The sequence below is a fragment of the Gekko japonicus genome, unplaced genomic scaffold (assembly GCF_001447785.1).
Source record: "Gekko japonicus isolate JY-2015 unplaced genomic scaffold, Gekko_japonicus_V1.1 scaffold12, whole genome shotgun sequence".
Lineage (NCBI taxonomy): Eukaryota > Metazoa > Chordata > Lepidosauria > Squamata > Gekkonidae > Gekko > Gekko japonicus.
Window position 1 is genome coordinate 3,328,781 of NW_015161947.1, and position 24,244 is coordinate 3,353,024.

Sequence of the window (24,244 nt, forward strand, 5' to 3'; positions counted from 1 at the left end):
TTTGGTGACCAGAGAAGCATCAAATGAGCTGCTTTCATAACATGAGCCACAGTAGGTAGGAATCAATACAATTACTTTCTCTTAACTAACAGAATTTTATTCTACTGGCAAACCCCTAGAGGAAATAAGATTACAGGACTAGGGTGCAAACTGATGAAAGAAATGAAATATGGAACGATTGCTAACCTACTTGGAGTTTACAGACCCTTCCTGAGCATCTGATTTCCCCTCTCTGTTGAGAGAGTCAAATGGCTGTATGCATAAAGATGATGCTGGGCTTTGCATGGTTACACTTTCCCCACAGTCTCACAAACACGCACAGAATGGACAGTTCTTTTTCAGATCTCCCTTCCATGCATGTAAGAAGGTCATAACCAGTCTGAGTATTGGATTCTGGCAGCAAAAGCCCTCCAGAACCTGTTAAACCAACAGGGAGGCGCTAGCATATCAAAGGGGTCCTATGTTTTTACTCATGGCTGTGAGACTAGGCCTGTCCAGGAGGATGTGTTCCCCCCCCCAACCTTGGTGCTGCCACAATCACAAACAAATGCCTGCTCTCATCCATATCTCAAAATTATGTTCCTCTTTTAAAATTCACATTGTAATGTAGTGATTTAGCACATATCTATATACATGTTCATGCATGTTATGATAAGCACCTTATTGTCAACCAGAACAGATATCTATGAAAGATGTTTGACAGCCACCAACTAATTCACATGTGGCAGTGGAAGTTGCCCAAGTGAATAATGGAAATAGTTTTAACCACAGCCTCTGTATTTGTTCTTCCCTTATCTCCCTTGGTTGGTTGTCAAGCAGTTAATAGTTCATCCCACTTTTTCTCCAAGAAGCTCACTACAGTGTCCATAGTTCTCCCTTCCTCCATTTTATCCTCAAACATCTATGAATAGTAGGTTAACCGAAGATATACTGGGTCATCCAATGAGCTGGACAGTCCAGTGGGGATTAGAACTCTGGTTATTCTCAGTCCCACATTGTAACCACTATACCATACTGGACCACTTTAGCAACCTTCATTAGACAGACCATGCTCTCCCCCCGATTGCCAGCTCTTCTACAATCCTATGTGCATGACTCCATAACTTAAAAAAAAAACACTCCCCATTGCCAATATCCTTCTGCTCTGACCTACAAAACTCTCCTATTCCTGTACTGTGTGCCTTTAGAATAAAGACTAGCAGTGGAACCAAACTGTACCAGGTTGCCTGATGCATCAGTAATGTGATAAATGTCAGAAAGGAAATGGAGTACAAAGGTTATCCCAAAGATCTATTTGCATCAGTGTTTACACTGATATTCTGGCCTGCATAGGCTCAAGCAGTTGTGACCCAGGAACCTCCAGGATTAGATCATATGAAATAAGGAAGGTGGCTGTATACTAGTAAATAAACAACCACTGCACTCAGTAAGACTTCCTGGGGCAGAGATTAAGACCCCAATCCGACAAAGCCCAAAAGAGTACACATGGTTTTAGAAACAATGAAATGCATTTATTGCTGTGGAGGATATGAATTAAAGCATTCTCCCATGTCCAGACATCCGATACCATAGAGCACTACTGGGAAGGGAATTTGGAAGCCTAATACCCATCAAGCACTTACTCTAGTTCTTATGTTTATTACATGTGACTTCTGGCACTTGAGAAATGTTTGCTTCTTTGAATGCACTTGACTACTTGGTGGATAAAGGAATTAGTGAAGGCTGACACACACATTGTGTTTTTCTCACACAGAGGTTACCTCCTACTTACAGATAATGACCTACATGGAGTAATATTATTGCTGATATAAGCAGTGGCTTATGCTTGAGGTTCAGAGAATAGACAGTCTATAGGCATAGCATCAACAGTACATAGCAGTGTCCTTCTGCCACCCAGTTTACAGTGTGCACCAGCAGCCATGGCTGGCCCCACCTACTATATTGTGCCCTCTTTTTAATATATGTTGCTACTGTGGCTAGGGTTGTCAATTGGCCTGGACTTAATGTGTGGAAAGGGAAGTATGATGCTTTTCATGGCATGGAGGTAAATAACATCACCTGGTAGATAACATCTCATGAAGGAAGGCATACTGCCAGATAAACAGGTGGCAGCCATGGCTAGGAGTGCCTTTTACCAGCTTCGACTGGTTAGCCAGCTGTGGTCTTTCCTGGGCAGAAAAGATCTGGCAACAGTGGTATGTGCCCTGGTTACATCTAGATTGGATCATTGTATAGAATCACATAATAGAATCATAGAATGTTAGAGTTGGAAGGGACCTTGCAGGTCATCTAGTCCAACCCAGCACTCTGCAGGAGCCTAGCTGAAAGATAGCCCTACATATCTACAACATACCCGAAAGATGGTTGTCCAGCCTCCGCTTGAAAACGTCCAGTTTTCAACAGTAACAACAACTGCTATTTAAAAAGGATACATTATGGATTGGCTTGAGTTTCCGTTCTTACCTTATTTCCAAGCATATGCTCTGGTGTGTGCGTTATGAGTCATCTGCCGGGGTGGGGGGGAGGTCCACGGTATCTGTAAAACTCACCTCCATCACCACATTTCAAATAAAAGTTCTCTTCCTGTCAGTTTTTGTTGTTGTTGTCCAGCTTTCACATCCATACATAGTAATGGGGAGTACCATAGTATGAATTATCTTGAGCTAGGTCTCCAGCAATATTGCCTTGCACTTAGGGATCTTTTCTTCTTCCTTCAGGTCTGCCCTTCCCAGTCTCAATCACCTCCTGATTTTTTGGTTGCAACCATTTGGGTTGGTGATGGTGCCAAGGAATAGAAAATCTAACATTTTCAGTTTCTTCATTGTCGGCCCCAAAGCAGTGTAATGCATTGGTTCCTATCCTTTCCCCCCTCATTCTCAGTTTTTCCCTGTTAAATGTGAGAGAAATTACACTTACAAAAGCTAATTTAGACACCGAATTATGTCTGTTCTATCACAATTTTTTATTTTTAGGCTTTATAGTAGGTTTGCCCCCAATGTGAGGTGTAATAATTATCTTCATAAAAGGAACTGGATCAGGACTATATTTGGAGTAAGAGGACAGTTCTGAATTGATTAGCTGATACTGTGCATCCCAGTTGTGGGTGGATTATTTTTCAAACCTGATTGTGCCTGACAAGATAGTCTATATTGGATAAGACAGGCAGCTAGGCATCTTCTGTTGTTTCTGATTTATCTTTACATTTTCTGTAAGTGCCTTATCTGTAGTCTATGTTATATATTTTGATTGTTATTTGATAGCAGTTGCACTGTCTTGAACAGTCCTGATAAAAACCTTTCACTTCTGTTTTACGTTGATCAACTGTTAGCCACTCCACTGACAGGGCTGCACCCTCCTTCCTCTGTCATGGCCTTCCCTTGCAGGTTTTTTTTTTTTACAGCATTCTATTCAATTTTCCATTCATTTATCAGTTTGGGAGCTGGCTGGCATGAGTCTGAACATCACTCTTCTTCAACAATAGTACATCAAAGGGAGATTCCAGTGTGAAACTGCTGAACCAGAATCTGTCAAAAAAATTGATTGCATCACATTTGAATGAAGACTAGGGATTCCTCAGACAACACAGATGTTAATTGGTTAAGCAAAACTAGGTGAGACTACATTACCACTGTGGTTGTGAATGGTCACAGACAATTTCTGGATGACAGTCGTAATTTACATGATAATGTCAAGTCACTGACATCTTGCATTCCATGGCATTTGAACCTTAATAACATAAGAACTCCCTGCTAGATCAGACCAATGGTCCATCTAGTCCAGCATACTGTTTCACTGGAGGGTCAAACAAACCAGACAGAGGCTGAAGCCCTTCCTGTTGCTGCCTCCCTGCACTGGTTTTCAGAGATTTGCTGCCTCTGAATACGAAGGCTCTCTTCAGTCACCATGTCTAGAAGCCATTAATGGTCCTCTCCTCCATGAATCTGTCTAGCCCCCTTTGAGATCTCTCTATGCTTGCTGCCTCCACAACTTCCACTGGAAATTAATTCCACAATTGAATAAAGAAATATTGCCTTTTGTCTGTCCTAATGTTCTTTACAACTTTTTCACTCTTCCAGAACAACTGAAGCTCTATCTTATGCATTTGGTAAAGTGTGTTCTTGTCCCCACTCTAGGGTTGCCAAGTAAAAATATCTCCTTACCGGGGGACTCCCGCACTGCAGCTGGAGCGCGCATGCACGTCACCCAGAAGTGATGTGATGATGCCGGACACGCTGGGGGCGGGGCCATGACCATCCAAGGGAAGACCATAGAGTTTTCCCTCAGATGACCATGGCCCCGCCCCCAGCATGCCCGGCGTGGTCGCGCCACTTCCAGGTGACGCGCACATCGGGGTGGGGTTCCCCCCGGGGCCTGATCCGCTGGCGGCGGGGAACGGGCCTCTGGGGTGGGGGTTTCCCCGCCCCCCAGGGGGACTTGGGAAGCCTACCCCACTCCCCAAAAATGGTGCAAGAATGAAACTGTTTATATGTATTTATTTATTCACTTAATAGCTCACCTTTTTTCACTGAGACTCAAGGCAGATTTCAGAATCAAAAACAATATAGTTGTGCAGTTTAACTCATACAATGAACAGTACCAGAGGACTGGGATTACAACATTCGAAAACAATGCAAATAACAAACTGCCTAAGGCAAGATATATTATAAACAATGCAGAAGTGAAATTACAATTACAAGTAGTATATAATGCAGTAGAAGCAAGATGATCCCTTCAATAATCATGGAAGTAGACTGCAGTCCTATCCCAATATAAAAGTGCCCTTCTGTACCTTTGGAACCTCCATTCTATGGCAATTCTAATTACTTTATAAAAAAAATAGTGCCACAAGACTCCTGTTTGCTTCAAAAGAATAGCTTTTCCACTGAAGCATTCCAAACTTTGTAATGCACGTGCTGGTTAATCTATCAAGGTCCTTTAAAACACCATCAAACACACTTAATTATACCCATGGAAATGTCAGAGCTGGAAGTGCCCATATGTTGACTGCATTTATTATTTCCTGAGCTATCTGCTCAATTTTCACTATTTTATAGAGCTCTGCCTAGAGAATAAATGGTACTAGGGTGGGCTTGGGTGGGCTATCTATTTGTTTTTCTAACCAGGGTTTTTTTTCTGGGGGAACACACCAGAACAGAGTTTTGGAACCTCTTCAACAAAATTCTTTTTAAAATGTCTAAAAGTTCATGAATTTTCAGTATACAGATTGAAAACTTCATTTCCCTCTTGAGAGTTCCAGCACCTCTTAAAAAAAAAAAAGCCCTGCTTCTAACTGATCTAAAGGTACATGTGGAAGGAATTGCTTTCAGTGTATGTAACAGATTAGTGTTTATCCAATATTCATGCTGTGGAGGATTTTTTCATTTTGAAGTATGTAGAGTGTTGCATATATTTTTGAGGGCCAGCACATTTATGACTTTGTTGGAATCACCTGTGGCTGGTTTGAAATACTGAGTCTAATTAGAGATTCAACAAATAAGTGTATGTCCTTCATATTTAAAAGAGACATTATTCTAGACATTATTCGAGACATTATTCACACCTTTTTGGAGTGACTATGTAGCACTAGGTGTTATGTAATAGAGCTGAGAAGACTGAAAGAGATAACACTGGATTTATCCCCCTGGTAAATAACCTACTTAATCTGCATATCTATTACGTGCATATTGTTCAGTTTTATATTAGTCTACCATTTTGCCATTGCATTGAGTCCCATTCCAAGAATTGCAGCCCTACTGCTGTCAGGGGGCATGAGGGTCAAGGAGCAACAGGGCACTGTGCTGAAGGAAGAGGGAATGTTCCCTCAGAAGGGACCCCTTCGACAATTGGTGAATAGGTATCCTTTTGCACCAAAGGAACCCTCCCTGGGCAGGGAGGGGGGGTTCTTGGTGGTGATTCGATCCTTAGGCATGTAGATAGATGGGTTGCAAACTCGCATACTGACCGCATGGTGACTTGCCTGCCTGGTGCAAAGGTAGCAGACATTACATGATGTCTAGATAGAATGGTAGACAGTGGTCATGGTAAATGTTGGCACCAACGATGTGGGGAAATGTAGTTGTGTGGTCGTGGAGGAAAAATTTAAGCTGCTAGGTAGGAGCCTCAAAGCCAGGACCTCCGAGGTAGGCTTCTCAGAAGTGCTACCTGATCCACGCACAGGGCCAGTTAGACAGGCACAAATTAAGAGTCTCAATGTGTGGATGAGACGATGGTGTAAGGAGGAAAAGTTTGTTAGGCACTGGGATGCTTTTTTGGAACAAGCAAGATCTGTACAAAAGAGACAGCCTCCACCTGTTCTGAGAAGGAATCAGGCTGCTGGTGCTTAAAATAAAAAAGGTGGCAGAGCAATTTTAAACTAAATCCTGGGGGAAAGCTGACAGGAGATTGAATGTCTCTGGTTCAGGGTGGCTCATCTTTAAGAGATGAGAAGGTAATGTTACTATTGGAAATGGATTAGGATTAGAGGCAAATGGATTAGGACTGGCCACTGAGAGGGTGATGAACAATATTGACTGCCTGACAAGGTCTAGAGGCCACAGGATGAAGGTTGCAGATCTAATGTGTTGCCCTCTATCTCTCCTTGTTGGAAATTCTGGGACAACAGAGGACATTCTGGGTGCGTTCAGACAGGGCATTTGCAATGGTATAGGTTCCGGTTGGAATCGGTGTACTTACCGGCGTTCACACGGCGAACATCTGCCTTCTGTCCCTAACTGTTGCAAAGAGCTTTAAACCGTTGTATTCTGCCACTAGGTCCCCAAGTGGTGGTATCCTGAGTGCAACGGTTGTAATCGCTTTACCCCCCCATCTGATCGCTCTCCAACGTTGTAGAGCCACTTCCATTTAACTTTTAGAGGAGTCCAGGACCTCAGGGAGGCCAGTTTGGTCTTTAAACTTTAAAGGTAAGTCCTTACCTTTAAACTTTAAAGGTAAGACGGGGTGTTTTGCACATGCGTGAAGATCGCCATTCTGTGGATGGCTGCCTATGCGCATGCGCAAACTGTGTAAAAAAAAAAACCGCCGATGCCTGCTGTGTGTGAATGGGCATACAGCGATGGGCTCCGCAGACAGGAGGTAAGTGTGATAGCGTTTCAGCCGGCATAAACTGCACCGGTTCCAACCGGTACAGTTTATGCCGGCTGAAACGCCCTGTCTGAACGCACCCCCTCTCTGGCAAGATGGCAAGTTTTCCACTCTGCAGTGTTAGAGGGGAGATATAAAAAGATCCCCATGCAGGAGAGAATTTGCCCTTCTGGTGCTGGTGAGATGGAAACAATTGAATATTTTTTTCATTGCTTAGAAGTTTTCCTGGTCATTCTGACTATAATATTTTAAGGAAGTTCCTAATGGGTGACAACCCTCTGTCTGCAATCTGTCGTGCAAAATTTCTTATGGCGGCCTGTAAAATCTGCCAGGAAATCTTGTTTAATGAATTTAAATTTTAGGTAGTTTTATAATTTGGTATTGTTTCTGTATATTGGTTATTATGGTTGACTCTTTTTGTTTGAGTTTTTCTCTTTTGTTGGTAACTTATAATTTTGTGATTTATGTTGGTCATTGACTGAATAAATCTATGATGATGAGGCCCTACTCCTACACCTGTCAGACATCCACCTGTCTGGTGCTGGGGGAAGTGTGTTTAAAGGCATTGGGGAGGCTGGGCCAGCAGCAGTGCTAAGGCAATCCTGTTGAGCAAGTCTCCCCAGTGGCTGTAAGCATCCCACCCCCTCTCCTACACCTGACAGGCAGCTGCCTGTCCAGTGTAGGATGGGAAGGGTATTGAAAGCCATTGTGGAGGCTGGGCCAGCAGGATTGCTAAGGCATCACTGCTGGGGCAGGCTCCCTGATGGCTTTAAGCACCCTGCACCCACTGCTGCACCTGACAGACAGCTGCCTGTCAGGTGTAGGAGGTGGGGGGAGCATGTTTGAAGCCATTGGGGAGGCTGGGCCAGCAGCACTGCTCCACCTCACAGATGGTTGGCCATTCCTGGTTTCCTCAACTGTCATTAGCTCTCTGCAGTTTCCTGTAACTGGGTGGGGTTTTTTTACCTCAGAATACTGAGCTCTGCAGCTGACCAATCAGAGAGTAGGGGGTGCAAGGAGGCAGCAGCCTGGCAGCCACATAGGAAGCAATGGGAGGAGCACATTTTACACCTTTTGACCCCCTTAGGGGTCAAATTTCCAGAAATCCCTTCTTAGTGAGCATCTATGTCATGGTAGGAATGCTCTCCCCAAGTTTTGTATATCGAGGTCCAGGGGCTTGGCCTGGGCATTGATTTTATGGTGAGGGGACTTTGTTTTATATATATAGATAGAATTAGTAGGGACACTGATTAACAAAAGCTACTGAGGAAGAATCAGCATGCATTTTGTAAGGGAAGATCTTCTCTCACTAACCTTTCAGAGTTCTTTGAGGGGGTGAACAAGCATGTGGATGTGGGTGACTCAATTGATGTTGTTAACCTAGACTTCCAGAAAGCTTTCGATAAAGTTCCTCAGTAAAGGCTCCTAAGTAAACTCAGCAGTCATAGGATAAGAGAACAAGTCCTCTTGTGGATTAAAAACTGGTTAATTAATGGAAAACAGAGAGTGAGTATAAATGGACAGTTTTCATAGTGGAAGGTGGTAAGCAGTGGGGTACCACAGGGATCAAGACTCAGTCTGATGCTTTTTAACTTGTTCATTAATGATTTGGAGTTGGGAGTAAGCAGTGACATAGCTAAGTCTGTGGATGACACTAAGTTATTCAGGGCAGTGATAACTAGAGTGGAGGACCAGAGAAGGATCTGTCAAGACTGTGTCATGGGTGTTGAGGACGGGCTGTTGCCAGTTCCAGCGGAACCCACAGCTGGCCCCTCTGAAGCGGCAGAGAGCAGCAATTTACCAGCATGGCCTGTGCTGACACCTGGCTCAGAAACAATTAACGAGCAGCAGAGACAGGCAGACATCCCTCCTGACTCACCTTCCAGAGTCAATCGAATGCAAGAGAGACTCCGGCAAGACTTAACAGCAAGGAAACATGCTGCTTGATTGTGAAATAGGCGAGCTGTCGGTCCTGAGTTCTAACAGATGCAGGGCTGCCCTAATTGGGAACAGCAGCAAAAGGGCTATTTAGCCTCGGGCGAAATCGGCTCCGTTTGTGGACGCAAGACGTCATCACTCCATTGCTCTCCACCCCTCGGTTTCCAGACCTTGTTCCTGCTGTCTGCTGCTGGCTTGTGACCCAGCTTGTCAACCCTGCAGTTTTGGACTGTTATTCTCAGCTTCTGATTACTCCCTCTGGCTTCCAACCCAGGACTGAATGACCTTGCTTTTGGCTGACACTTTACACCCTCACTCTTGGCTCTTGCCCCACCCTTATTGGCTCCAGACCTTGGACTGAACTCAGACTTCCCTCTGCCTGCGCTCCAGACCATGACAGACTGGCTGAGTGGGTGTACTTCAACATGGCAAATGAGGTTCAACGTGGGCAAGTGCAAAGTAATGCACATTGGAGCCAAAAATCCCAACCATAAATACATGTTGATTGGGTCCAAACTGGTGATAACTAACAAGAGAGAGATCTTGGCGTCGTGGTACATAACTCACTGAAAATGCCAACTCAGCGTGTAAGTGCAATAAAAAAGGCAAATGCTATGCTGGGGATTATTAGGAAGGGAATTGAAAACAAATCAGCCAGTATCATTATGCCCCTGTATAAATTGATAGTGCAGCCTCATTTGGAATACTGTGTACAGTTCTGGTCACTATACCTCAAAATAGATATTATAGCATTGGAAAAAGTGCAGAAAAGGACAACTAAAATGATTAAGGGGTGGAACACCTTCCCTATGAAGACAGGTTAAAGAGGTTAGGGCTTGTCAGCTTAGAGAAACAACGACTGAGGGATGACATAATAGAAGTTTACAAAATTATGCATAGGATAGAGAAGGTAGAAAAATAAATACTTTTCTCTCTTTCCCACAGTATAAGAACTTCTGGGCACTCAGTGAAATTAATGAACAGCAGGCTTAGAACAGATAAAAGGAAGTACTTCTTCACCCAAAGAGTAATTAACATGTGCAATTCACTGCCACAGGAACTGGTGACAGCTATAAACATAGACAGCTTCAAGAGGGGATTGGATACAAATATGGAGCAGATGAGTGGCTATTAGCCATAAGGTATAGATGGGCAGTGATACTGTATTCTTGGTGCTGAGGGGGCAACAGTGGGAGGGCTTCTGGAGTTCTGGCCGCACTGGTGGACCTCCTGATGGCACCTGGGTTTTGGCCACTGTGTGACACAGAGTGTTGGACTGGATGGCTTGATCCAACATGGCTTCTCTTATGTTCTTAAGTGATACAATACATTGGCTATTCCAAGAACTTAGAGAGTACAGAAGTGCTACATAAAAGATCAATAAAAATGTTCTGTTCATTTTTTACTAAAATGGCTGGATTATGAAGATGCCTCATGTGTTTGACACAATAGTTCCCAGATGCCCTTTCCTGCTGATGAGAACCTATTCATTGCTGTGATCCAGCAGGGGACTCAGGACCATGAAGGGGCAGGGACAACCGCTGGAATGGCAGTAGCCCACCATGACTTTCTTATACTACAGTTGTAAATAAATCACTAGTTTCCAGTCCAACTTAGATGCTACTTTATTAACAGAGTCAGCATTGGATGCTCCCTTGACTTCTGGTTGTTTCTGCTCCCTTAACTTCTGGTTGCTTCTACTTGGATCATTTTCATTTACTGTTCATGAGGACAGGATTCTAGGAGAGGTTCAGCTTTTCATATGTGTGCTTGACCATTGTCCTTCTTGTTTAATTACATCTGGTCAGTAGTGGATCCATGAGGAGGTTAATACCCACTTGATGGGCAAGTGCTCCCAACTTGTCTTGAAGTAAGCAGTTCTGAGACTAGTCCTTAGAAGCCCTCCTTTGACCTTAATGATTTTGCCAACTATTAGAGAATTGCTGATACACTTTTTTGGGTGTGAAGTGCTAAACACTTTTTGGGTGCAAGGTGCTAAGCCCAACTCCAGACATTTCTGGATGAAGTGAATTATTTGGATGCATTTCCATATGATTTTCAGCCATGTTTTAAAACTAAATCTGTTTTGGTTACTCATACACATGACCTTTGCTAAGAGTGACAGCGAGAGTGTAACCTTGTTTGTACCCCTGGATTTTTCAGTGGCAGTTGATACTATAGTCAATGGTACATAAGAAATATGGGTACTACACTCCAAGGATTCTGTTCTTACCTTATAATTGATTCCTTATAATCAATCCCGTGAGAGGGTTTGGGAACACTTCTGTTATGCTTCATGCAATTTATGCTGCAGGGTGCCACAAGAGTCCATCTAAGATCCTTCCCTCCCTATGGGAGGTATATAGTGAGGTATTATCTGTAAATTGGAAAATTGTGGTTCAGCATGTTCTGGATGAAGTTGCTCTCTTTCTAAATGAATGCTATTGGTATTATCTTGTTGTGCTTTTGAATTCAGCATTCCACATAAAGGCCCCAAGTAGGATCTGTAGCCCAAAGCCTTTTTGACTGATTCAGAGAGTGCACCTGCTATATCCCTTCCTAAAAAAAACCTGATCATTCGTGTCTTGGTAACTTCCAAGTTAGACTACTGCCATGAGCTGCACATGAGGCTGCCTACGAAAAAGCATTCAGAAAATTCAGTTAGTGCAAAATCTGACAGTATGCTGACTGGATCCCATAGAATTGGTCACTTCTTGCCACTGTGGAAAGAGGTTCACTAGTTATCAGTTATTTCCCAAGTGCAATCAAAAGGCTGCTTTGACCCTTTCAACCCTGAAACAGTTTGACTTAAAGACTTGTTCTAGATGGCTCTGGTCAGGCCTGATTCACATAGTCACACATTTGAAAAGCCCTAGGCATCTAGTGTGCTTTCCTATATCAGATCATTTAATTCCTGGCAAGAGGTACACCTCAGCAATGTTTTAGGTTCATTATGGTTATAGTACACAAGTGATACTATTAGAGAATCTTTGCTTCCATTTTAATCGTTTACTACAGCTTAACTGTTTTGCATATTTTTAACACTAACTCAACAGAAAATTATACCATGCATTGCTAATACACAGATAATTAAAGGAGAGCAATTACAGGACTAAATAAAAACATCTTAACCAATGATACACAGGCAAGGAGCCCCTTCTAAGAAGAAGCTCCCAATCAGTGCGGCTTCCCATATTTATAGGATTTTAAAATAATCTCCTAGCGTGCTGTCCCAGTTGATAAGGAGGCACATTCTTGGCTAGCTAATTATCTCAGAACTTCAAACACCATACAAAATTATCTATACTTGAATATCTTCTTAAACATATATAAAAACAGTTCGTTTCTGCTACTATTTCTCATAACGAAGTATATTTAAAAATAGTAATTATGAGTTTCTCGTATATATGAATGTCTGCTGGCCCTCAACCAATGCATTACGTTTTTGTATTATATCTTCATTTCTGAGAAGATGGACATTCGTGGCATTCCCAGACACTTTTACACCTGGGCTTCAACATATTAATGTTCCCGCTAAGCTGTGGAGTCTTGTGAGCAAAAATCCTACTTGGTGAGCTACTGGCATTAAAGTTGTGAGCGAGCGATTTGGCTACTGCAGAAACTAGTTTGCTCTGGAGCCATCCTTCCTGAGCGAAGACAAGAATGTGTGAGCTGGAGGCTAAAAATCTGTGAGCTAGCTCACACTAACTCAGCTTAGAGGGAACACTGATACATCCTCCTACTCCTTTGTTTCGTGCCCCTGTGTAAGGCTCTATACTTCCCTTTGGCATCTTTAGCTGAGAGGCTTGACCAGCTCTGTTTCTGGTGTGCAGAAATTCCACCCATGATCTTTTTGGTCAAGTCCAGCAACTGTTCCCCTGTATTCCTGGCCATACCCATTACAGACTGCTTGCTCTCAGAGGAGGCAGATAGACTTCTAGGTTCATCAGCCAAGGTCTTGCTATGGATGCCACCACCTTCAGACTGAGGGTCTTCTCAGTTCTGGGGCCCAAATGGCAGAATGCCTTTCTAAGACAATCCTACTTTCTTGACCCTTGAGCAATACAGATTCTCTTTTCAGTTTTCTCCTTTCTTTGTATTATGATTGATTGCTTTAAATTTCACTGTAAGCCACCAAAGGGGCCTAATGGGACAGGAAGACAAAAGTAGCAATGTTTATAAATAAATAAAAAAAATATGTTACCAAGAAATTACTCTTTCCAATTTATATGTTCTGAAGGGTGTGGGGTTTTTTTTTTTTTTTTGGCCTTCAAGTTGCAGCCAACACAGCAATCCTGGGGGGTTTCCAAGACCAGGGCTATTTTTGGGCAGGAACGCACAGGAACGGAGTTCCAGCTGGCTCCCAAGTTGGCCACACCCAGCAGGAACTCATTAGCATAACAGGCCACACCCAACAGCAGAAACTCATTAGGATTGGCTACATTAGGGGTGTGTGGCCTAACATGCAAAGGAGTTCCTGCTACAAAAAAAGCCCTGGGTTTTGACAACAAACAAGGTAAACAGAATAACAAGCAAAAGGTGGGTGTGGCTGGATAACCACACTTCTGGTAACATGGGGGTGCGGCCTAATGTGCTAATGAGCTGTGCTGTCAGGGGTGTGGCCTAATATGCTAATGAGTTTCTGCTGTTGTGTGTGGCCTATTACGCTAATGAGTTCCTGCTGGGCTTTTTCTACAAAAAGAGCCCTGTTCAAGACAACAGATGTTCAGAGGTGGTTTGCATTGCCTGTCTCTGCATAGTGACCCTGATATTCTTTGGTGGTCTCCCATCCAAATACTGACCAGGGCCAACCCTGCTTAGCTCCTGAGATCTGATAAGATTGGGCCATCCTGGGCTATTCAGGTTAGGTCTAAAGTGTTACAGTAACATTAATAAGGTGATTTTTATAACTGTATGTTTCTTTGATGAATCCTTTCAGTTCCCATGCCGTTGGGTTGTTTGCACTCAATGGATGGTTTAAGATTTTGGATGTAGTTGGTGAGGCAGTGATAAGGTCACACTTATTTGGTTTACAGGGGTCACCAGGCTACAACACATATGATAATATGACAACAACACATATGATAACATGAGGACCTTTTTGATTCTGAATAACATAATTGAAGAATGGTGCTTTATGTGTTATTTTAAATGCTTCCACTAACAATTCTGTATTTTTTAATCTATTCTATGCACCTTTCATTATTGTGTCATTTTATCTAGCTATACCAACTTCTCATTCTGTCTTCCACTTCTATTATTGCTGATATTGCTATAATGAGGAGGATGATTAAAATGTAATGTTAAAAACATAGAAGTTACAATACAAGAAAGGATAAAATGAAGGAACCATAAAACTGCCCATAGGCCTCCAACTACGGCAGATAGGAGAGGGAAAAAGTAATATAAACCAACAAGAGATATGTACAGGTTCTAAGAAGGTGTCTCTTGGCTGAAGCCTTACACCCAAATTGTATAAGAGTTGGCACCAGTGTTCCCTCTAAGCTGAGTTAGTGTGAGCTACCTCACAGTTTTTTAGCCTCCGGCTCACACATTTCTGTCTTAGCTCAGGAAGGATGGCTCCAGAACAAACTAATGTCTGCAGCAGCCAAATTGTTTGCTCACAACTTTAATGCCAGGGGCTCACAAAGTAGAATTTTTGCTCACAAGACTCCACAGCTTAGAGGGAACATCGGTTGACATGCCCAATATCCCTTCCCTCCTTTTAAATTAGGCCTGCTTAGACCCGTATTCATACTGGGGCTCCAGTACTGGGGGGAGTAGGGGTGAAGCTTTGCCTCTACATTGTTTTCCTGACTCAAAGTGATCCCACGGGCCTGCTGAGGCAATCACACAGGACCCATATCAGGACAAACATGCTGCTCCAACAGGGGAAATGGCATATGAAGAGGCTTAAACTTCCCTTCACCTGAAGCATGGTCCCAGTCCAGATCAGGTGTTGCACTTCAGTTGTTGAAAAGAAAAAAAAATATGGGGGGAGCACTATACATAAAACTCCCAACATTTCATCTGGTTCATCTCTGAGAGACTGATTCTTTGATCAAGTAGTATAGAGGCTGTAGAGGGGGGATGGTATCCCAGAAAAAATGGGGGGGGGGGGGGGTTCTGTTTTGTTCTGATTACTTTGTTTCATTTCCCCCCCAGTGAAAAATGGCAAACACCTCTTATGAAATATTTTCGTTTTAGGAACAATGACTGAAATGCTTTTAAAGGCAGAGTTTTAAAATATTGTTTTAGCTGCCCTCTAACTCCCTCAAAATGTTTTCTAATAACTATGCAACTACATAATGACTATGTGAGACAATGCGTAAGGTGACAGGGGGACAAAAGAGTGTGTGTACACAGTGGGAAGCAATGCCTTTTTCTTGGCACTCTCAACTCTCTCAAGAACTATTGTCTGTTTCATCCTTTACTCATGGGGATGTCTGTTTTCTGAGTTAGTTTAAAAAATGAATTTCTTCTGGGTTGGGATTAATGCTATGGAAAGGATATTGTTTCTGAGTTTGGACCAGAATAACCAGAGATAACTGAATTCACAAGACATTTGCAAAGCTTACTTTCTTCAGTAGAGCACTCCACAATATCACATCGATTTTCAATCTAAAACAAGCAGTATTTTTGAGTGGTTTTTATGGCTGCAAACTTAGCAATGGCCCCGGTCACACGGCAAAGTTGCCGCAGGAGAGGCATGGGAGTCCCGCGGATTTTCCAGGCTTGATCACACCCCAACATCTGGGAAGCGCAGTGCTCCCGTGGCGAACCCATGGCTCCCCGTCAAAGGTGCGGATTAAAAAACTAGTACTTACGAGGTACTAGTTTCCGGAAACCGCGGGCCAAGGGCGGGCGTCTGATCGCATTTCCGGTGGACTCATGTGGCATCCGGCGCCCGTCTCTGCAGGTTGCACAACAGCACCCAACAGTGCATGCGCACAAAGTGCGATTGCTAGTGCGATCACGCGGCGCGGCTTCTGTGCCGCGCTGCAGGATACCCGTCTGGTCGGCATCTCCCCCCTAACCATGGGACCTCGACCGGGACATGTGCTCAGGCAGCTGCCCATTAGTTTCCTCTGGGGCAATTAGCCATGCCTCCCCCCCCCCCGAGATATACGGCCCGTGTGACTGGGGCCAATGTTAAGCATGCTTACTGGGTAGGTAACCATTATCTGTGCAAGCCAGTAATTTTCTGGCTTGCTTGCATTATGAATGGCCCAAAATGATGGGCATGATGGGCAGGTCATGTATGGGCATGTCATTCAAAATCAGCTACATTTTAAGTGCATGTGGGTTGGGTTTTTTAGTGTTGTCCGTTTTTAGTGCATGCAGGGGTCTGATTTGATGTCAAATTGACAGCATTCACTGGTGGTATTCATCACACTGGCACAAGCTCAGAACTTATTGGATCAGTTTTGCAGGTGATCCAGTTTAGCACACAACACAAACGTTCACAGCTTTGCAAGTCACATGGGCAGCACAAACTATGTTGGAATGTTAGAGAGACAAGCCAAGTCCCTTCCCCTTTATCACCATCATTCCAGCAGGAGTGAGAAAGTAAAAAGGCACTTCTTCTGCTATTTAATTTTTTCCCCATCAGAAAGGTTGGAAGGATGGGGGAAAATGCAAGGATATCTGTGGGAATGAACTACAAGAATATGTGTATGTCAAGTCGCTCCTGAGTTATAGCAACCCTATGAATTAATGACCTCCAAAACATCCTATTGTTAACAGGTCTTGCTCTGGTCTTGCAGACTGAGGGCCGTGGCTTGCTTTGTTGAGTCAGTCCATCTTAGGGTTGCCAAGTATTATTTTTGCCACAGCGGGGGACTCCCGGCTGGTGGCTGGACAGCGCACGCGCACCGCATCCACGTCACTCGGAAGGGACGCAACCATGCCGGGCACGTTGGGGGCGGGGCCACGACCATCCGAGGGAAAACCATAGAGTTTTCCCTCGGATGACCGTGGCCCCACCCCCAGCGTGCCCGGCCTGGTTGCGTCACTTCCGGATTACGTGCACGTCGGGGTGGGGTTCCCCCCGCTTGGCAAGCCTAGTCCATCTCATGTTAGTTCTTCCTCTTTTCCTGCTGCAACTCCTCCTAGCATTAGTGTCTTTTCCAGTGACTCTTGTCTTCTCATAATGGGAGCAAAGTACAACAGCCTCAGTTTGGTCATTTTAGCTTCTAGGGAGAGCTTAGGCTTGATTTGTTCTAGAAGAAGGATATACAGAGGCAAAACTTTTGCAATACGACGTAGAACAATTCTAAGTGTTTGATAAAAAGACAACATTTTTGAATGTTCAAGGGTGCGGCTTTAAATTTGCAATTAAATTGCAGTTTGAACCAGGGAGTGTTCACCCGTTATGTTTTTTAAAAGCTTTCTGTTGTTTGCTACTGTCCCCCCCCAATGTTTTTCAACTAGCAAAAGGGAAACCATGTTTTAGTACTTTATGATGCACCAAGATGGACTGCTGCTCTATCTCTTAACACTGGGTCTTTTAAAAACAACAGAAATTATACTGCTCTGCAAACTACTCAAATTCATCACCAGCTCCAAGATACACTTTTACAGGCTAAAAGTATATTTAGGAGGTAGAGTTACTATGGTAGACAGACAGAGCAGGGCCATCTTTTATTGAGTGAACTTCATTTGATAAAAGTATGCACAATATTAAATATTATAGAACTGCCCTTCAAGCAGAGCTCTTTGAAGCTCAAATGAAAGCCTTTACTAGCAGAAACAGATTCTACAGGCCACCTTGGCTTTTGTGTTCCTTATCCTCTAAGGCGCACATTGCAACCATATCAAGTTAAAAGCTCAAAATCCAAGGAGAACCCCAGAGACTAGGCAAGGGCTTTTCTGATGAAGGGAACATTAGCATCTCATTTGTCAAATGTATGCTAATAAAAAAATACTTGTAACCTGATGGATCTATGGGGATCGTGGGGGAAAAATTCCATCAAATTTGATGGGCGTTCTAAGAAAGAAAGGTTTCTGGATATTCTGCCCACCCGGCAATTTTGTTCTAATTTGGATAGCCAAACAGCAAGAGGCATGATGACGTGGCTCCAAATCAACCATCATGGCAGGTCAAATCTGGACAATTTCATGCAACAGTCTGATTTCTTACTCTTCTGTGCAATGCTGCTTAAAATAGCCTACTGAAGCTACTTTAGGCCAGCAATTTTAAAGAACTCTACCAAAGGCAGAAGCTGACTTTTAAATCACAAATTAAAGGCTTCCTTGGTGGTAAGAACATCAAGCACAGAGGAGTTGCACAAACCCTTGTCTTGTGCTTTTGCCATTTTTTTTAAATACTGGGACCATCTGGCATTAGCGTAACATCAGCACAACCTTAACAACTGTTCTGTGTCTATTCTTTCCCAAAATTGCTTTCGGGGAGGGGGGAGATAGACCCACTGTAGATGAAGGAAGATTTATATTAGCAGAGCCAGACTGGCATTAAAATGAGTGCCTATTTAAAATAGGGGACTGTGGTGGCACCAACATTTTCTCCCCCACTGAAATGCATTTGCCTTCTCTTTGATTATTTTTCAGGGGGCACGAAGAAGGGGAAACTTCCATATGCTTCTGCCCCTCAGTGCACAAACACAGGATGACTTTTAAGCTGGTGGCACAACTGAAAAATCTCTGCTGCACCAGGGCTGAAAAACAAAAACAAATGAGATGTATACTTCTTTAGGAGGAAACACCAGTGTCCACGCATACTGACTTGTGTGTGAACTGCCAATGAAACAGAGCTTTAAAGTTCAGGGGCAGAGTTTGGATGCTGAATGTGGGAATGAGCATGGAGAGAGAAATTCTAAAGTAATGCCTGCTCCTTTCCATTTTGATTTATTGGTTGATTTTATTTGTATAAATATTTATGGGATGGTTTAAAAAGAGCAGGTTGAAACTGAATCTGACAAAGACAGAGGTGCTGTGGCTGGGGGGGGGGGCTTCAGGGATCGGGTTCAGCTTACTGGTTCTTGATGGGGTGCCATTGGCACCCACGCAGTCTGTCAAGAGCCTGACGCCTCTCTCAATATGGAGGCCCAGGTCACACATACAGCCAGGCTGACATTTTTCCAAATCAGTGCAGTGGTGAGTGCAGTTAAGGCAGTTAAAGAAAGTGGCTGGGGTAGCTGTACTGAACATTTTTTGGACCTAGGGCCCACTCCTACCCTTGATGTCACTTTTCATTCTTTCTCCATGGCTGCAGTCACACACACTAAATAATCCTCTTTCAATGCACTTTCCAACTAGATTTTGCCAGTTCACACAGTAAAATACAGTTGGAAAGTGCACTGAAAATTATTTATTATTATTATTTATTTATTACTTCAAATTTGTACCTCGCTCTGCCTGCCTAAGCAGGCTCAGGGCAGCTTACACAATAAAACATAATAACAATCAAATATCATCAGACTTTTAAAACAATTCATTAAAACCACATTATAACAATATAAAGTGCTAGCAAAAATGCTTTTATCATATAGATGGTGCTATACACTGTATAGATTGTCTGAGTATTCAGCTTGTTGATCTTCTCATATCTGAACGGTGGGCACAGGCTATCAGTAATAGACCAGGCGCCAGGCTCTACAACTAGTGATGGTACTGGTGGTGGTACTGGTGGCGGCAGCTCCTAATTGAAGGCCTGGTGGAAGAGCTCCATCTTGCAGGCCCTGCAGAAGTGTAAAAGGTCCTGCAGAGCCCTGTTCTTTTCCGGGAGCTCATTCCACCAGTGTGGAGCCACCACCGAGAAAGCCCTTGCCCTGGTTACAGCCAGCCTACTATCCTTGGGACCTGGGAGGGCCAAACGATTTTGTGACCCTGACCGAAGTGCTCTCTGGGGTATATATGGGGATCAAAAGTGGATTATTTAGTGTGTATGACTGCAGTCTGTGTGCGTCTACTGTCTATGTCTCTAAAAACTTGGACAAACACCAAGAAATTGGTGTCAATGCTAGTATTAGGTCAGAATGTGACCCAATTGTAGGTATACCTATTGAGGACCATAGCATGATAGAAAGGGACCGCTGTACTGCTGAAGCACAGATTCCCTGGCACAACCTTTGGGATGGTCACGTATTTATTTACTTCCCACCTTTCCCCCCAATAGAGACCCAAACTGGCTTCCGTCGTTCTCTCCTCCGTTTTATTCCTCACAACAACCCTGTGGATGTAGGTTAGGCTTAAAGAGTGGGACTGATGCAAAGTCATCCAGCAAGCCTCAATGGCAGGGAGTAGGGGTATGAACCTGGGTCTTCCAGTTCTTAGTCCGACATTCTGTCTACTGCGCCACACTGGCTCTCATATGCTTTGTGTGCTGTAGTTCTCAACACATTAAGTGGAATAATCTGCTTCTTTGCCATCCCATGATCATAGCTGTGAGAAGGAGAGCTAGATCTAAGAAGCTTAAGTTACAGGACAGTCAAAATATCAGTTGAACATTAAGAGAAATTTCCTGACAATGGATCCAATTACCTACATGTGGAGAAGGTGCTCTCCCTTGCTGGAGGTTTTCAAGAAGAGGCTGGCCCACCATCTGTCAAGGCTGGCCTACCATTGGATTTCCTTCAATGAACAGCAAATTTGAATAGATAAGGCCCTTCTAAATCTATGAGTCTATGAGCACAATGGAGAAAGAGGAGACAAATCAACAAAGAGTGGGTAAATATTTATCATGTTGAATAAATTCCACTTGCATCTCATTCTCCTTCCAAGAAACTCAAGATGGCATGCACAGGTTCACACCCATTGTATTCTGCTCATACCATAGCTGAAGAGAATTACTTTCTTGGGCCACCTAATGAGTGTCACAGTGAAATGCAAGGATTTGAGCCCAAATTTGTCCCATCCAAGGCCAGTAAACTGTTGACTAAAGCCCACTATTGTGCCATGATGGTGATTCTGGGAATAACAGGCACTGTGTTCTACTGAATACCTCTGGACTGAGAAAACTTGGAGGGCATAAAGCTGCTGAGAGGATCTGAACATGGCCTGAGACTTGATAGAAATTGTCTGTCCTCCTTCAAATGCACGGCAACATCTTCAGCAGAATCTCTGGGGGGAGCAGAAATAGTCAGCGGAGTAAATTGCTTTTTATTGGATTGCTTTTTGTCCTGTTGTCAGAGTCTCACTTGTAGAACTACCATGGGAAGGGATGATATATTCACATAGACAATCTGCCAACTGGAGGCTGCTTGCAGAAGTTTACTGTTGTGTTGACCCTGTTACTTGTGGCTTAAGCAGTACTATTATGCCAAGCATGGGATGCTTTTCTTTATAATGTTACAACCATTTTAAAAATTCATGCTAAAATAATAATAACAATAATAAAAAAATACGGCTGCATGCACTTATTATTAGCCAGAATGGGAGCAATTACTGCCGGAACAGGGGACAACAGCTGCAGACCCAAGATAGTCAGAGCACAAAAGGAGAAGTTTAGGAATGTGTTGTTGAATAATGGGGTTATTTCCCAGCTGGTTTGGTGCAGAGGGAAGTGGGCCTTGGAGGTGCTAATATTCTTAGTCATGTGCAAGGAGCATCAATGATACAGCTATAGGAAGGATCTGCTGGTTTTATTCATCATTATTTAGCCCTTTCTTTTTAAGCCCTCCGCTTATTTATACCTTTTCATTTTGTTACCAGCAATGTAGTTCCCAGAAGCCATCGCAGCGAGAAATACAATAGGGCTACATTTTGATATTTGAAATAGAATTGTATACAGTAGCACCTGGTAGGCTTTACCCTAAATACGTCGTACAGGTTTCAGGAATATTCATTTTGGGAAACAAAATGATAAGAGTACAATTCCCCAATACTGGTGGATGTTTATTAGGTCTGAAAAATACCTCTAGAAATGTAATACAGCTTTGGACTTTCCTGAAGTGACCTATGTTATATGAATGCTATAAGAGCCAGTTCATACATTAAAAAGGATAGCCACTGCAAAACCACTTGTGACAGGTTCAAGCAGATTAGTGATGACTTAATTGTTAAAAGATCGGGAACATGTCCTCTGTGGCAGATTGTTCGTAGGACAATCATAAACCAAAAGGGAAACAGCCATCTTGGCCATCTTCAGGTTCAATACTGGATCAATTCAGCCTGCTCTCCCCAGCTGATGTCGATAGGATCCTGGGTGCTGTGAAGCCAACCACTTGCCTCCTGGACCTGTGCCCATCATGGCTGGTTAAAGCCAGCAGGGTTGGAATACTGGACCCCCTGGCAGACATTATAAATCTGTCCCTGAGTTCAGGGGTCTACAGTTCCAGCCAGCTACCGCCCAGTATCGAACCCTTTGTTCCTGGACAAAGTAGTTGAGAGAGCAGTGGCGGATAGCTCCAGGGTTTCCTAGAAGGATGCATTGATACTGGACCCATTCCAGCCTGGTTTCCACCCTGGTCATGGAACAGAGATGACATCGGCCGCCCTCGCAGACAATTTCTGCAGACATCTGGTTCAAGGTGGGTCAGTGCTGCTGTTGTTATACTCAATCGGTTAGCAGTGTTTGACACAGTTGACTATGATTTATTGACCCACCACTTTGCTGATGTGGGGATTTGGAGGACAGCCTTGAATTGGGTTGTCTCCTTTCTCCATGGTCAGGGACAGGGGGTGGTGCTAGGGGACAGAGTTTCACCACGACACCCATTGGTGTGTGGTGTCCCCCAAGGGGCTATTCCCCCCCCCCAATGTTTCTTTAAAATCTATATGCATCCCCCCGCCCATTTGGTATGGAGTTTTGGGCGGGTTTGTCACCAGTGTGCTGATGATACCCAGCTATATCTGCTGATGGACAGCTGGCTTGATGCTGCCCCAGAAAATCTGGCAAGGGGATTGGAAGCTATTTTTGGATGGCTGAAGCAGAGCTGACTGAAATTAAATCCATCAAAGATGGAGGTCCTGTGGTTGGGGAGGGAGTCTCGGGATAAGGTATCCCAACTCCCAACTCTAGACAATGCTCCTTTAACACCAGTATCAATGGTGAAGAGTCTGGGTGTGATTCTGGATGCCTCCCTTTCAATGGAGGCCCAGATCACAAATGTGGCCAGGCTGGCGTTTTTCTACCTACTCCAAATCTGGCAGTTGGCACTCTTCCTATCTTACCCTGACCTAGACACAGTGATCCATGCAATGGTCACCTCCAGATTGGATTACTATGTAGGGCTTTCCTTGAGGCTGACCCAGAAACTTCAGCTGGTCCAGAATGCGGCGGCATGGATCCTTACAAGAACTCCTATTAGAGACTCCATATCTAACTAGTGCTCTGCCAGCTGCACTGGCTCCAGATTTAATACTGGATCAAGTTCAAGGTATTGGTTTTAACCTTTAAAGCCCTTCACAGTCTGGGACCAACATATCTTCGGGAGCACCTCTCCTGGTGAAAAGTATGCAGACGGAGAGTGATTTCAGCTAAGCATACCTTTATTTGGGTCAGGACAAAGACAACTGACCGGCTCGCAGGCCGGTTTATATGCATTCAGAAAACCCGCCACCAAGTACACCTAAACACACCCCCTACTCCCGATAGGCTATTGACAGTAACCGGACGACCATTGGTCCCCCGGCTGGGAAGCTAGCCCTTTTGATTGGGCCGGCTAGGATCCTTCGGATCCTTTGTCTTTCGACTGAAGCTACAGATGAATTGTGCCTGGCCAGCCCGGGCAAGTCCGGGCATGTCAGGCTGAATACATTACACCCCTCCCCCCTTGGTTCGCAATGCACCCACAGACGAAGTCCTTCAGGTGCGCTGGTGGCTTCCTGGGGCGAGTTGAGCGGCGAGGTTCCGGGGTGGCTATTGGTTCTGTCTCGGGGGCCCTAGGAGCCGAGTGGACCGGGCCCAGTGAGGGGTCTGAGGAGGATGGACTGGCTGGTACCTCGGGACGAGGAATCTCGGGTTCCTTCCGGGAAGGCGGCTGTGGGTCTGGTTCCGGAAGGGGGGCCGATAGGGAAGGCTCCGGGTCCTCGTCCGGATCCTCTGGGTCCAGCTGTAGCGTGCGGCGGCGCAGCTGATCAATGTGCCGGTGGAGAATCTGGCCATCCTCGCAGGAGACCCGAACGACTCGGGCGGGGATCCATGGGGGGCCCCGGCCATAGTTCTGGGCGTACACCGGATCCTCGGGAAAGAACCCCCTGGCCGCCTCATACGTTTCTGTGCCCGGGGCCTCAGGGGGTGCCC